Genomic DNA, 16,647 nt, shown 5'->3' with positions numbered 1-16,647 from the left:
ATAACCTGAACCGACTATGCTTTACAAACGTCAAAATTGATACTAGTTTTAGATATTATCTTTTATATTTCTCGTTTCTTTTTATTTCTCTTTATTAATATGATGAACAGCTCTGATTGCGGCCATGTGACTCGTTATGTTAATTCCGAGTGCAAATTAAGTCAAGTGAATTAATTGCGCTGCCCGTAACTTTCTGTGTATCTCTGAAAGCATCGAATGATAATGTTTGTCCATTTACAATCTGAGTCCGATGCATGTTACACCATGTCTTCATGATTTAGTTTGCGGCCAGTTGATGGAAGCAGATCTGTTACTTTGTTGATATTGTGTTTTGTTAATCCTTACTTACTTCCTTGATTGAACGTCTCATTAGTTACGCCAATATAATAAGTTGATCGTTTAAATACGCTCTGATTTTATCAGCATTTTTTTTAAATTCATAACTAGTTCTAGTTTATAATTTATGTTTTATAGAATGTATTTTGTTGCAGTATATATCAATTGGAATTCAAGTGATTCATTTCGAAAAATAAATAATTGAAGTTTGTGCATCTTGATTTAAGGCAAAAACCACATAGGCCTAGTGTTATTTTTTTACATTTTATTTATAGAATTTTTAGAATTACTTACTTGCTTACTTGTAAAAATATGTGAATAAATTACTTCTTAAGTTGTTGTAATATGTCAGTACAAATTTTATTGAAATACTTAGGTTACTTGTTTTCTAAAAACTAAAAATGATCTTAGACGACATTTTCTGGAAAAATGTTTAGATATTGTTAAACAACGATTGAATTTGTTTAAAACATCAGATTTGTATATCGCATATCTGAGAAAGTGATCAAATGATCTTACTTATATTATGATAGATCATATTTTATTATACCCGCATCTAGCGTGTGCTGTTCAATGATCGAGTACAAATACCCGCCCCGCAGTTAACTAACAGTCCGAATATCGAGTACTAGTACCCGTCCCGCACAAACCTCTTGAGATTAAACCTCACTTTAGACAACCTCACATCGTGCAGTAGCGATGTCCACCTTCACTTGAAAATATAGGTTAAAAATATGTTTCCAATTAAAAAGAGCCAAAATCGGGCACTGTGGTGTGAAATGGCAATGAATTATCTCTCACACCATTCTTCCTCAAATCGAGTTGGAGTTTTACTCATCTCATGGGCCTGCCCTAGAGCAGTAATACACATTATTCACAAGTCACCCATTAATTGCTACTTATCGAAAGTAAAATATTACGGATTGAGTTGTAATATTTTTTGCAAATATTTTGCCAGAGTTGTGTAATCCGCATGTTAACATAAGCAATGGTCCTCAAGTTAATCCAATAAATACACTAAAGTCACTAGAAGCTGTTTGTTTATCTCTTATTACATGGGCTAAATACCGTCACCATCGTTCATATTTAGCGAAGCGTCTGCTATTAACAAATGGAAATTCAAGCATGATGTATTAGTTTTTTTGTTGAAAAATATACAAAAGCCCCTAGGTAGACTTTTTCTGTTGGCAGATAGAAGTTGGTACATATTTTGTCTGCGGCCAAGAAAAAAAAGACAGGCAGTAGTAGAACACAATCAGAAAACTAAATACGATGTGCAAACAGACAGAAGTTAATTCACACCATGCGTACTGGCTGAAACTTATTCAAACAAATGCGAACGATGATTTTGCGTCGAAGAAGATTGGTATCAAATAAAAATGATATGTGTTTATCATTTTTCAAAAAATAATAATGAAATTTCTTGTTAAGTTTGCAGCGAATAAATCGTCTGCCTCTCTATTGAAATATTATAAAAATAAATGCACATTTGATCTTAACTGTAACTTGACCGATATTCAACAATGATAGATGGCACTATCTCTTGCAAATAATTTGCATTTGGAACACAAATAATTTTTGAATTAAATTTATTTTGAAATTACATCATTTATATAGTTTTGCAAAATTTGTGGCAAACCGATGCCAAAACCATAATTGCCATGTTTTTCAAGACAATTGTTTCAGTTGATACAAAATATAAGTTTATTATCCTTTTGAGAGCTTTGCCTATACACCCAACTTTTAAATTGGTAAATTACTGTAAATATAAATATTACCGAGAAATATTTGTTTAATATTTTAAATATTTACAGCATATACAATGTTGCGCATGTGTATCTAAATAAGAAGAATATCTTATTTTTGTTGGCGGTCGGCAAATAGACTCGTAAAGGGCAAACATTTGTTTAGTAACTACTGGTGTATTTTTTTATTTAAGTGTGCGGTGATTGGTTAATGATAAAACCTTTATTTAAATTAAGGTTGTGGAAATATTACCTTTAGAGTTAGGCAGAGATTGCAAATAAAGTAATTATTAGCAATTGATATGAAAAATTTTATTCTGAAATAATCATGAATTTGTGCAATAAATAATGTTATAGTATTGGAATATATGCAGAAAAATAATTATAATTAATTTTTTGGTAAGCTAATCATTAAACACGAAACAAGCACACTCTATAATTGTCAATTTGCAATTGTTTTTCAGACTTGATTTTACAAAATAAGAATAATTAATTATATAGAATTATAAAATAAATTAGTGGTGCTTCCCGTACCATAATGAAATATTCGAGGAATTTTAAATGTTTTCAAATAGATTATTATAATTTACTTTAACTTTCATTATAAATTGGACTATGACGTTTATATATGTTGTAAGGGGTATGCTACCCATTCGTAATAATTATAAAGTAGTGGTGCATGGTATCGTGCCTTAAGGCAAATTGCTGCAACTTTCCGTACCAAAAATTTAAATTTTTAAAAAAGATTCAATTTTCTTTTAGAAATCTGAAAAGAATTAGATTTTTGAGATTTTTAAAATTTTTGAGAAAAATTTACCTATTTGAAAAATTTACCTTTTTAAAAAATTTGATTTTTTAAAAAAATTCAAATTTTTCATACTTTATATAATTCATACATACTGCGTAAAAACAAAATATAGAAGCGCGTGAGCGCCGTGTCGCAGTAATCCGGATAAACATTAGCACGGAACCCATAGAAAAGTAAACAAATTTTTTTATTATCATTAAAATATCTATAAAATATATGATAATTTGGTGTGCATAAATCTAATGATCATTTTTGTCCGCCAAATAGCTTTTTTTCACTTTTTTATAGGATCTCCAAAACCGATAGACCTGCCTTCCCTTTCATCAGTTCTTTATTTTGTCAATGCAAATAAAATGTTTTTTGAATCATACAAATCGGACGCTCCCTTCTCTCAAAAAATCATTTACCATTTTTGCCACTTTTTGCCACTTTTTGCCCCAAATCATTGAAACGGCTCGATCTGCTTTTACCAAAAACTAATTAGCACGTCTCTTTATCAATACGAATCGAATGTTTTTTTTTAATTATTCAAATTGGTTGACTCGTGTTCCCGAAATCGTCGGCGAAAATTTGTATCCACACACGCACACACACATAAACATGCACACAAACACACACACACACGCACATACATGCATTTTTTCTATGGTATGTCAAAAATGTTTAGAAATCTTTGAAACGTAAAATTAAAATATAGAAAAAATAAAAAGGTTTTTCAATCATACAAATCGGACGCTCCGTTCTCTCCAAAAATCAATTACCATTTTTGGCACTTTTTGCCCAGTATTTTCGAAACGGCTCGACCTGCCTTTACCAAAAACTAATTAGCACGTCTCTTTATCAATACGAATCGAATGTCTTTTTAATTATTCAAATCGGTTGACTCGTGTTCCCGAAATCGTCGACAAAAATTTGTATCCGCACACACACATACATACACACAAACACACACACATGCATGCATTTTTTCTAAGGTATTTCTAAAATGTTCAGAAATCTTTGAAACGCAAAGATATGCAAAAAATTTCATGTTCGTTATTTAGATGATTTCTATAACTTACCCCAAGGGAAGTTAATAATATCTTACCAGAATATTGTGAATATAAAGATAACACAAAAAATGGTTTTCGTCAAAATTACTTTTTACATTTTATATTCCGTGAATATATTCGTCAAATTCCGTAAGTCATAAAATTTTACAACTCTTTGTGATCATGTACCTTTTATGTAAAATGTCTGAATAACGTTGAATATTTTTTCAGAAGGTGCGTGAAGATCGTGTTACTACTTATTAACTTAATAACTTATTTTGTTCAGCGAGTACACTCAAATTAATTTAACTCTCGTAAATATTTCGTAGCGGCAACACAGAGGAGAAGCCACGGGCATGTTTGCTCTCCAGCGGAGGTACGTCGATATATCAGACGGCAACCTGACAGTACAAAGCGGACGATGCTGTACAGGTAACCATACCTGAGGATGGGAAAATTGAAACAGAGATATTTTGTACAATTATTGAGAATATTGAATGATCACTATTTTTTTACTTTATCGTCAAAATTAACAGATTTATTTTAACAGTTTTGGAAAACCTAAGCACAAAAACCAACATTCTGACAAGAGAAACCTACGTATTTTTATCTACAAATCATGTGCCAGAGATACGTCTTTTTACATCGAGTAATATTTGAACTTAAATGAATTTCAAATTTTTCACGATGCAATTTAAATAAATTTCTTAAACAGCAAATTTTTTTTTTAAACACCAAAAACTTCATAATATTTACATATTACATAAAATACATGTAAGGTAAATATTTATGATATGAAGAATTAAATATTTATGATATGAGTCAATAGTAAAGCTTGTTATATTATGATCAAAAACATCAGATTAAATTAATTTAAAATTTTCAAATTGGTAAACTTTGGAAGGCCTTCCTGGTACTATACTAGTACATTGTACTTGTACTTGTACCATTATACTATATGTAGCGGAAGGCCATCCAGAAATGTACTATAATAGTATGTTGGCGAGTTTCATCAAAAGTTCGCACACTTAATCAGGACTGTAAAATAGTAAAATACTTGAGAGTACTAAGATAAAAAAAGACTAAATGAAAAAAACTCTAAAAACAATACGATATCCGCTAACGCATTTCGCTCACAATCAGTTCAAATGTTTTTGTCTCACACATTGAACTTAAACGTAAAACAAAGGTACTTAAAATGTTATTTAAGATTATAGTTCCAAAGTTTAAATAAACAAAAATAATTAAACTCAATCACAATAACCCATAACTGGTCGCCCCGCAATAGTGGTCGTTGACCAAAGCTCTAAGTTGCGCTTAAAAGCTCATAATGTTCAACTACATGAGATAAGAAAAATCTAAATCTATTTTTTTTTCATCAACACTATTATCACGTTTCGGCTTGATGTTGAGTTCTGAGCCACCCTGTATATAAAATACCCTATAATATTAAATTAATATTGTTCTGGCAAGTTTTAATATTTATAGAGAATTAAACAATTTGCATGTGAGAATGGCAAGCCCCGCAATTGTCTCATTGACCAAAGCTCTAGCTTGTACTTAAAAGCTCATAATTTTCGAAATACACGAGAAAAAAAGAAACTAAATCTAATATTTTGCTGATAATTACGATCAATGCTATCACTCCATTTTGGCTTGATGTTGAGTTCTAGGATACCCCGTATCCTGTATATTAAATTTAATATTGTTCTGGTAAGTCTATTATCTGTAGAGAATTAAACATTTTGCAGGTTAGCATGGCAAGCACTGCAATTGTCCCAGAAACCAAATTGTCCCTAGACTAAAGCTCTAGGTTATACTTAAAAGCTCATAATTTACATATGAGATAACAAAAAATCTATATTTTTTCATGATAGTTACGATCAATACTATCATTTTGGCTTGATGTTCTGAGACACCCTGTATATTAAATTGAGTACTGTTCTGGTAAAGCAGTTGAGCATAACAAGTTGAACACTTTGGCATAAAGATCAATGTTGATTCATTAACCAGTAACAAGTCTGAATGATGCTAATTGATATAGTATATTATAAAAATTTGAAAATAAAAATATTATGCATATAATAGATTAACCTATTCAGAAATAACTGTGAAATGCTAATCAAGGTGTGCATCACGTTTATATAATTTTGCATTCACATTCGTATCCATCCCTTGTTCGGCAAAGTAAGTGCAATTGCCTTCAAATAAGCTATAAATACTGTATATGTAAGTGTTATTGCATTTGAATATCATGCGCGCACAAAACACTTAAACATGAACTCTTCAGTACATATTGAAAACCATAATGGTATAAGAAAATAACTCATCGACATTTCTAAATACGTGAACCCGTTTCAGATCAAAATATATACGGATACTTTCTTGTTTACATTTATATTTTAGGTAAATTAAGATTATTTTCAGAAATTAACAGGAGTGGGACTATTCTCACATATCGTCCATTTCATTTGGTCAATAGCAATAAGGGTTTTTATTTGGAATTATGGATAACAATGAGTTTCCAAGTGAAAATAGTTCTTCTCCGGCATTGCTGCATCAATCAGCTAACCAATCACGTTACAGAATTAGCAAACAAGAAGGAATTACATCAAAAAATGATCAAAACAAACTTTTTATTCGCAATATTACTACGATCGAGCCGCTTTAACCGATCACCGCATTAATTTATTTCTTCCCAAACGGACGCAATTTACAATCTGGATGATTAATAAAATTAAGATATCTTTTGAAGTTGTTCGTTGCCAGCGACTGCTCTTATAATGCGTGCGTGCGTTTCCAAGCCTCCTGCTGCTGGTAGTAAAGGCACTTCATCTTGTGTTTGCGCAACACTTGTTTCAAAATATGTACGCGATGATAATTTATAGGTATGCAAAATATTATAATGCCAATATATATGCTCATACTTCGTTCGCACAAGCCTACGCGATTCTGAAGAAGCATTCGAACCGAAGAAGCATTCGTACTTGAACTTCCACATATTCATTTTGAAACATTAAGTAGGCTTAACGATTTTATTTTTTATACCAAAATTATCATGAGAAATAATGGTCTTGGGTAGTATATTTCCATTTTCATTACCCAACACAAATTCAATTGTTGCTCATTTGTTTTGGTTATTAAAAATTACACGGCGCCTCCACCGTGAACGAACTGAAACTCTGATGTGTGCCGACTGATTAATAATTAATTGTATTAGATAATGAAAAGTAAATCGTTGTTGATTTCTAAAAATAGTTTTATTTGATATTTATTGATTTAGTTTTTCTGCTCACATTATATGTATTTGAAGTAAATGATACCGTTAATACTATTGTATTACAGATTATAATCACTCATTACAAACAATTCCTAACAACAAAGAGATAAAATTCAACATGGTTCTGAAATTTAAAGAAAAATATTTTTAGTTTACTTTGATCTAAATTTCTGCTGATTAATATTTAAAAACATCTTTAACAATCTGAATTCTTGCATAAATTTTCTCTAATAAATGTACAAAGCTTGGAGGTTGTAGAGCTTTAAATATGAGATAGTATTAAATATTATATGAAGAAAATAAAAAGATTTGAACAAGACAATAAGCGAATAAATAAAATTGAAACGTAAAAATAAAATTATATATAGTTATTTAACAAGTTGATATAATACTTAGAATGTTATATAATCGGTTTGTCATTGTAATTAGCATTTAGAATTGACACCTTCCTTAGAGAAATGAAGTAATTGCTGTTTAATAAATTCTGTAATAATCGTTCATACAGTGGATTATGTTAAACAACGCCTAAACAAATATTGTTTTCGCAACTTTACTTATTATGCAATTGTATTATGTAAAATTAGCATACATTCATTGACTGCTTGTATTTTTTTTTTACTTTTTCGCTGGCGATATAATCTCATTCTTTGAACAGCTGTAATATCTGTCTTGCCTAAAAATATTTTCCATTTTAATAACTTCAAAGATTTATAGAAACTACGAATAATATAGAAATAATGCTTAAACAATAAACTTACGTTTAGTACACGGCCCAAATGTTTAATTTGTTTTATTATTTTCAAGGAACAGGGTAAAATATTCTTTGGATTCAGGCAACTTTCATAAAATCAAAATATTTATTTATCTATGTCGATTTTCTTGTTGATATCGGTACGCATACAACGGCAGATCTCTATTCACATACACGACGGCTTATTACAATCGACCGGTATAGAAATGATCTCATCAAGAGCAACGGACTTGCGTTGCATTTGTACAGATTTACACCCTAGTCGCGCCTTAAGAAGCTTTACTTCAAAAATATGATTTTAGTATGAAACAATTATTGTCTAAGCGTTTTATTATTATTTGCAAAACTCTCATTAACTTATGTAGTAGAATATTATAATATTAGTATGATTTTAAAAGTCAAAATCTCCATTGTCATTGCAAAACACAAAAAACTTTTTTCTAAATAGATTTGCCCTGCGGGTATTAGTCCTAAAGTTGTTTTTACGTCGACACCATCATTCTACAGGTGTCCAAGACCTATTCAAGAGTTGTGTTTAGCACGGTCGGAAAGATATCTCTTCTTGGCTGAAAAATTATACCTTTCGTAGAAATCTTTGAAAGTCAAAAATAATTTCTTGACTCGTAAGCCATAAATCTATAATGGTCTTGCACTATAGGCAGTAATCACTTCTTTATAAAAATTGTTCCGGTATTGGTGAAATTAGATTTCCATTGATATTAGTACAAAAGAATGCAATGAGTAGAAAAGTACTATTTTGTAATTTATAGCACGTGCTTTGAAAGCTTTAGGACCACGCGTTAGTGGCTTGCAGTTTTGTTGGTAAAAAGTTATAAAATTTTCTAAATTCATTTCTAGAAAGCTCAATATCATTTCAAGAAAACTTGTTGCATACTACGAAAAATATTTGCTTGTAATCTTAGATTCTTTTACGAATAAAATAAGCGTTTACATTGGTTAATATTTGAGAATGATAATATATTTGCTGTTTTATTTATCACAGCAAAAGCAGTTGAAATAAGTAATAAAAACATTTATACTTATCATAATTTAAGTAAGTATTAGCAATAAAAAACCTATATTTCAGAATACCAAAACATATTTTTTTAAATAAGGTTGCCTAAACAAATCTAAGTGAAATTAGAATGAAAAATTACTATATGCACAATCAATTAAAAAATTTGTTCAAATTATTATTTCAAAGTTGTTTGTTCAAAGTTTTAAAAAATAGTTTACGTTAAAAATACTTGCTTAAAAATACAAAAATTACAAATAACAGTGGTCCATTGCTGACATATTTGATGTAATGCAATTTTAAGGCAATTATCATCGTGACGAAGGAAGAAATCGGCAAATTCAAGGAAGCAGGCGCCTGGGGTGCATTGTGCATTTAGTTTCGATGCATTATTAGTTTTTTTTTATATTCGGGCTAGAGAGTCTGGGACAATCAGAGACGTATTATTTTCAGATGACAATGTTTGAAAGAATTTTTTTGTATTTTTATTTTTTATTTTTGCTAATTTTAACAATCAGATTACAATACAATCTATAAGTTAAAATTATGTTTGAAAGATAAAAAATATTTTAAGATTTTCGTTATACATTACCTACATTAATATTTAAAATTTAAAAATATGATTTTAAAATATTAAAATTTATTAAATTTACAATTTATTAAGATAACGATATAATAGAAATACTAATATAATAAGAAAAAGCTTGATAATATTGTGTTAGTTGTGAGGCTTGGAATTATATCTTCATATTGAGCTAATTCTATTAAGAGACTTACTTTAATTAGGAATTGAATTAAAGACTAACGTTAAATAGGAAAATATTTACAAGTAAATTTATTATTATTTAGTATACTAAAAATCTCCTAATTCAATATTAGGGTATTTTTCTTCAATTATGACAACATAATTTTTCAAATGTAATTTTATATAATATATACTGATATAATCTAAATTGCTAAAATAAACTTTATATTTAGAATTAAGTTTAGGTATTATTCCGACAATTTAGGAGCGGAACTTATTGTTTTCCTTTTTTTATTAACTTCCCATAGGGTAAAGTATAGTAAACGGAAAAAAATCAAAAATATTTTTTTTATATATTTTAACGTTTCAAAAGTTTCTGAACATTTTGGCATACCTTAGAAAAAATGGATATATATGTGTGTGTGTGTCTGTTCGGAAAATTTGTATATTTTTTCGAAGATTTCAGGCAACTAATTTGAATAATTTAAAAAAAACACTCGATTTGTATTGATGGGGAGATGTGCTGATTTACTTTAAGCAAAGGCAATCTAGCCGTTTCGGAGATACGGGGCAAAAGGTGCAAAAAATGGCAATTTAGTTTTTGAGAGAACGGATAATGATTCAAAAACATTCTATTTGTATTTTCGGGAAGCCATGTCCAGCGATTTTGGAGACTAAATAAAGAAAGTAAAAAATGACATTTGGCAGTCAAAAATAATTATTACACATATGCACATCAAATTATCAGATATTTTATAGAGATTTTAATAATAAACACAAATTTTGTTTAGTCTATAGTCACTCAGCTTCTTAAGACACCAATTTCAAGAAGACTGAAGAAGAAGCTGCCCAAAAATAATATTGAGGACTCGTAGAACTAGTACAACTTCATATGAACAGAATAGTAAAATCTCTTATTAGAGTGATTCTCTAACTATCAATATTAAATTTATCAGATTAATTTATATGTGTGTTTGAAAATGTGTGTGAGTGAATGACATAAGCCAAATAGCTCATAGAATTGTCCTGTATTCTGATTGCTATTGAAAATAAAATAAATAAAAAAAATAATAAAAAAAAATAAATGTTCAAATTTCTATGGGTATCGTACCAATGTTTTTCAGTTAGGCTGAGACGCGGCGCGATTGTTTTTGAAAAAAAAAAGTTTCATATTTTCAAATTTCAAAATTTTCAAAAATCGAATTTTTCGAAATTTTCAAAAAAAAAAATTTCGGTACGGAAAGTTCCAGCAATTTGCCTTATGCCATGCACCACTATTTTTATAAATTTTTCATACTGATTGCGTCCCTGGTGAAATCGGTCCTCAGGTACCGGAGCCGAGTCGAGCGCGTCGACTAGTATAGTCGAAGAAGTAGAGACGGCGTATTGTATTGTTGTGTTTCACGGCGTGTTACCGAGTGTGATGTCTTTATTTGGATATCCTGTAAAAGCCATAACTTCTACGCTCTTTGTCATTGGGTCTGCGTATGAAATTCTTGTTTGTCCGTATGGACAACTCTCTTATCGCATTGTGCTGAAAACCGTAACAACTAGAGATATATACGTCGACGCGTATTCAATACAATGTCTCCGCAATATTAATACGACCACTTTAACATTAGTTCGTTTCATATGTTAGGGGTTAAGTACCCAAACGCTACCAATTGAAAAAGCTTAGCCTACAAAATACTATGTTGTTCTCCCTAAATGCTTGTAATGAGCTCTGTTCTCATTGTCAGAAATTTTGTAAAAAAAAAATATTTCATACTCACATGTCTAAAAAAAATAGTACGTAGAAAACATAAGCAGTGCACCTCGAGAAAAATGTTAAATTATATGAACCTGTCTGACAAATTAATTCTATCTATTTTTATCTTTAGCACAAATTGAATAGAGACAAGTGGTGAACAACACCTTGAGGCAAATTACTGATTCCGTCTTACAAACAAATACATATCAAATTAAAAAAAAAATTAGAATTAAAATCAATAATTAAAAATAAATTGCATGAAATAATGAGAATATTAAATTCCATTTTTTTATTGAATTTTTTCAAACATTGCATATCGCAAAACTTTTAAATATAAATGAAAAATTATGAAAAATTAAAATTGTTTCAGTAATAATATAATATATAAATATAAAAAAATTTGAAAACGAACTATAATATACTCATATTATTCAGATCTCTATATTCGCTTTGTTTGTAAGATTCGAATGATTTTTGAATCGAAGGCAGTTCAACCATTTTCCAAGTTTCTTTTTAAAATATACCAAAATGGTTAGAATGTATTTATACGGGAAGATATTGAAAACTTTCGATTTCGAATTTTTACGAGTTCAAAAACTTCTCCCACAAAAACTTGAAAAAGCAGCAAAAGTCAATTTCTTCGACAAATTTGTGAAACAAAAAAATAGTAATACAGCAAAAAGAAAATTTTCAACATTCTATTGCATAGCACCACAAGCTACATACCCCATGATATTATTTAATACAATGTTTGTATATTTTTTAGCATATATCAAACTTATACACACAATATATATACGGGCCACTGATATTGCCCATATATTTTTATCGAAAGATTTTATTGTTCTATATTATACAAGAACATTTAGTTTAATGAATAATATATAGAGCTTTTTTGAGAAAATGGTATTGATATTTATATAATAGTTATTAAACAATATAAACTATAAATAAATCTATAATATAAACTCAATTACTAAGAATAAACTTTGAATTCGGTTTAATGAAACATACGTGGTCTGTTCAAAAAGTACCCGGAATTTTCGTTTTTTCAAAAAAATATTTATTTATTCGTCTACATTAATGTGGTCCCCTTCAAAGTAGTCCCCCCCAGAGAAAAGAAAAACTTTTTTGAGAAAATAGCATTGATATTTATATAATAGTAATTATACAAATAATCATCCACTCTTCTAAAGTTCAATATAATCTCAATTATTAAGATTAAACTTTGAATTCATTATACTAATAAAAATCCTAAAATATAATTCTTTACGAGCTCTCAAAAGTAATATATTCACAATATCTTTCCTAGATTCAAGCATCATAAAGATAACAAAAAGTCTCCGTGAGAACGAGTAAGTAATTTGATAAACGTCCAGTCGAAATTATTTTGACACCCGCTGAACAAGGTGTAGGTATATATCTACATTTTAATAATACACCAAAAGCCGTTTATCTAGCTTACAATAATTTATATGATTATAACCGACTTAATCATGTGTGATCAGAACTGTATTCGGAGAAAAGTAAATCACATTGGTAGTACTAATATATTGTATGGATAGATATGTTGGTATAAAAAAAGATTATTGATGCAGGTTTTTTAATTTGTTGTATGATGAGATGCTGTAATAATATAATTATATCGTAGTTTTCTATTTTTTAAGTATATAACAACAAGTATATATTAACCCTTTCCACTCGCAAATACGCTAATTAGTTGTTTTATAAGATGTACTATTAATTTTAAGTTAGATTCAACAACCTTTTTTATATAACCTCTAACCTAAGAGCTTACACGTGCATTGGGTAAAAAGGATCAACTGTACCTTTACCCTGGCAGAGGTGTAAACAATAAAATATAGCAAACAAAAAAGTAAATTAAGTTTAAAAAAACAATTTTACAAGAGGTAGGTCAAATAAATAGTTATTCCAACTCTGCTGCTAAATATTTCTGACAAAATACCAGATCAAGGTTATATACAATGTTATCTGTGTAAAAAATGTAGCCATGAAATTTATATTTTGCATGGGTTGAATAATGTAGCTATCATTTCATAAAATTTCTTTTAAGTTAAAAATAAGAATAAGACCCGTTTGTCCCCTGGCCGTCCCATTTCACCTCGCCAATGGGGTAAAAAAGACCAGGTGACAAATTGTTGAAAAATAGCAAAAAAGCACATTTCTAGAATGATGGGAGTTACACTGAATATAGTCAGGTAGTTGTTTATTTAGTATGTGTTATTTGTTGTGATGTAATTGGTTTGGTTTTCACAATATAATTGCTCGAATTCCAGTTAGATAGACATTTCTACCTTAGACTTCAAATAGTAAATACATAGTTTTGACAACTTGTTAACCATGGATTAATAATGTTTCATATGTTATATTAGGATACAAAATTTTTAATTGATTGCCACTGAATGAAAGCTAAGATGGTAGCCGAAACGTATGGATTTCGAATAAATTTCCAAAAACTCTCATACTATTTATATTGATGTAACTTTAACTCAAATTATATATATATATATATATATATATATATATATATATATATATATCAAAGTAACTAGCAGCCCATTCGTCGAAATAAAATATATATATATATATATATATATATATATATACAATGATTAATATAAGCACCAGATAGCTAATTATGCAAATTCGTTCAACTTTTTGCGGTCAAGTAGCTTTTGATCGCCGATCCAAAAATGTACATAAATATTTGTCACTATTCAAATTAACATAATACGTCAACGACTTGTGTTCTTATTTATCACCTAAACGAATCAATGAAATGCCACCAATACTTTGGAAATTTATTATGGCATTCATAAGAATTATTTCCATTAGTTTATATTATATAATAAATAGTTAATAACTATTCAAAAATTTAAATACTCTGTTAATAAAATTAAGTGATTCATTTCGGGCCTGTACATAAACTTATATTATATTATACGCCCAGCGTCATTGTACAATATGTGACAGGTTAATTTCTGGAATTCTAACCAACGTATTATTAGTAAGTAAAACTGGTCGTACCACTGTTAATATCCGATTAAGTGTTTCAAACATACCATCACTATAAATATATATATATATATATATATATATATATATATATATATCTTCTTGATTTTAATGTTGACATATGTATTAACAGAGTCTAATAATCCGACGTTACCACGTTACATCAATAGAAAAACATGCATTTTTAAGCTTTATCAAAATCCATACGTTTCGGTTTTTATCCTAATATTAAAAATTTAGCTGACACTTATCCATGATTAAGGGTATTGTTAAAACTGCACTATGTAATAAAAAGATTGAAATTGTTTTTCTTGTATAAATATAAATAACAATTTAGATAAAAAAAGTAGTTTATAAAGAAAATGTTTGTGGAATCTGTAAATTAACTTCAGGTCACATAACAAATTTATATTTCCACTGAATTGATTTTAAAATAAACTTTTAAAAAATTGATGTGTTTTATTGATATGGTGTAAAAAAATATTTTTCAAAGCTCAAATAAAAACCTCATATTTACATTGATAAATGTCTGTTGAAAGTTAATATTTGGAAATCCGCGAATTATACAAAATTCTATCAAATAAATAAACATCTTGTAACCATATAAATCGCCTATAAATTCACCTTAATTTATCTTGAAATGTCATAAAGTCAAGCGTTATGAGTCAATTAGTGTAAAATGAATTAATAATGAAACAGGTATTTTAGAAAAGAATTATCATAAATGTTTAATTTTTATAGAATTTTATTAATGATAAATCAAATGATAAAAGTAATAAAAAAAACTCCGAAATATTACCGATAATGGTGTCATCGGTGTCAACAAGATGCAAAAATGTTTATATCTTTATTATGATGGCATCAATAACTGGCTTTTGAGTTCATTATTAACTCTTCCTGAAGAAGATTATTTCGATGCGCGTTTTTTTTTTTGGCATTTCAACTCATATTGAGTCTTTTGACAACAAAATTGAGAAATGTATGAATGTTGGCCCAAATTTGATCTTTCGTCGGGGTTTTATCAAAAAGGGTTAAAGATTGTGCTAATTTGTTTCTGGCAAAGATTGGCCAGGCCGTTTCTTCGTAATTGTTGAAAAAAAAATATGATTTGCATGAAACTTTTTATTGTGATAGAGTTCTTAATTATCATCCTACAATATTATGAGCCTACAAAAAAAGATTCAGTTATAAAAGTTCATTAAAGTTTGGAATAAAGGATTTCTCTTTAAAATTTCAAACTTTTATCGCGATAAATTTACTTAATCTCCATTGATATTAATTATGTTGTTTTTTTACACATATCGGAGAGTTATTGCAATGACAAAGATTTCAAAGTTACATCAAACAGAGCTTTTCAAATCGCAAAACAATCAAATGCCAAATATCGATGGATGTTTATCAGTTTTCAGTAGCAATATACGTGACATTCAAAAGAGTTTTGGATATTTGTATAAAGGTAATTATATGTTCAAATAAAATAACATACAAGAACATTACATTGCAAAAAATGCAAAGAGTATGAAGCTTCAGGATATGGCAAAAAAAAATTTTGTGTAAAGTTCCAGTAAAAGCTTTGGAATGATTCAGCAATGTACGTATTTGTATATACAATATATATATATATATATATATATATATATATATATATGTGTGTGTGTGTGTGTGTGTGTGTGTGTATTTTGTAACACATTCTTGTATTTTTTGGTGTTCGTTTTTTCAATAACTGTCATTTATGATAAAGTAATCACGTCTTCAAAACTTTTGGGGAACAACTAAGAAAAAAAAAGTTTCATTTTCGTTAAAAAAATGTATCCGAGTTTTGCCTAATAAGTAAATTCCTAAAAATTTGAAGTGAATAAGAAACGATTTTATACTTTTGTAGATTTCAAGTAAAATTAGGTGTAAGTGACACATTGCTTCAAGGCAAGTTGCGTGATCTTTCCGAAGCGAATTTCAATAGATTTCTTTCAAACTATTATAGTGGACAAACACGCACTTGTATGTAATTTTTATAGGTCAACCAATTTTTGTAGGCCTTTACTATAGTATTTTAGAACGTTTTCTTAGATCGTGTTCCCGAAATCGTCGACGAAAATTTGTATCCGAACGCACATATACACCCGCACACACACATACACACACACACAAAT

Source organism: Ctenocephalides felis, unplaced genomic scaffold (assembly GCF_003426905.1).
Source record: "Ctenocephalides felis isolate EL2017-DRISC unplaced genomic scaffold, ASM342690v1 CF-g0.4_SCAFFOLD_01886, whole genome shotgun sequence".
Classification (NCBI taxonomy): domain Eukaryota; kingdom Metazoa; phylum Arthropoda; class Insecta; order Siphonaptera; family Pulicidae; genus Ctenocephalides; species Ctenocephalides felis.
This window is presented reverse-complemented; position numbering follows the sequence as displayed.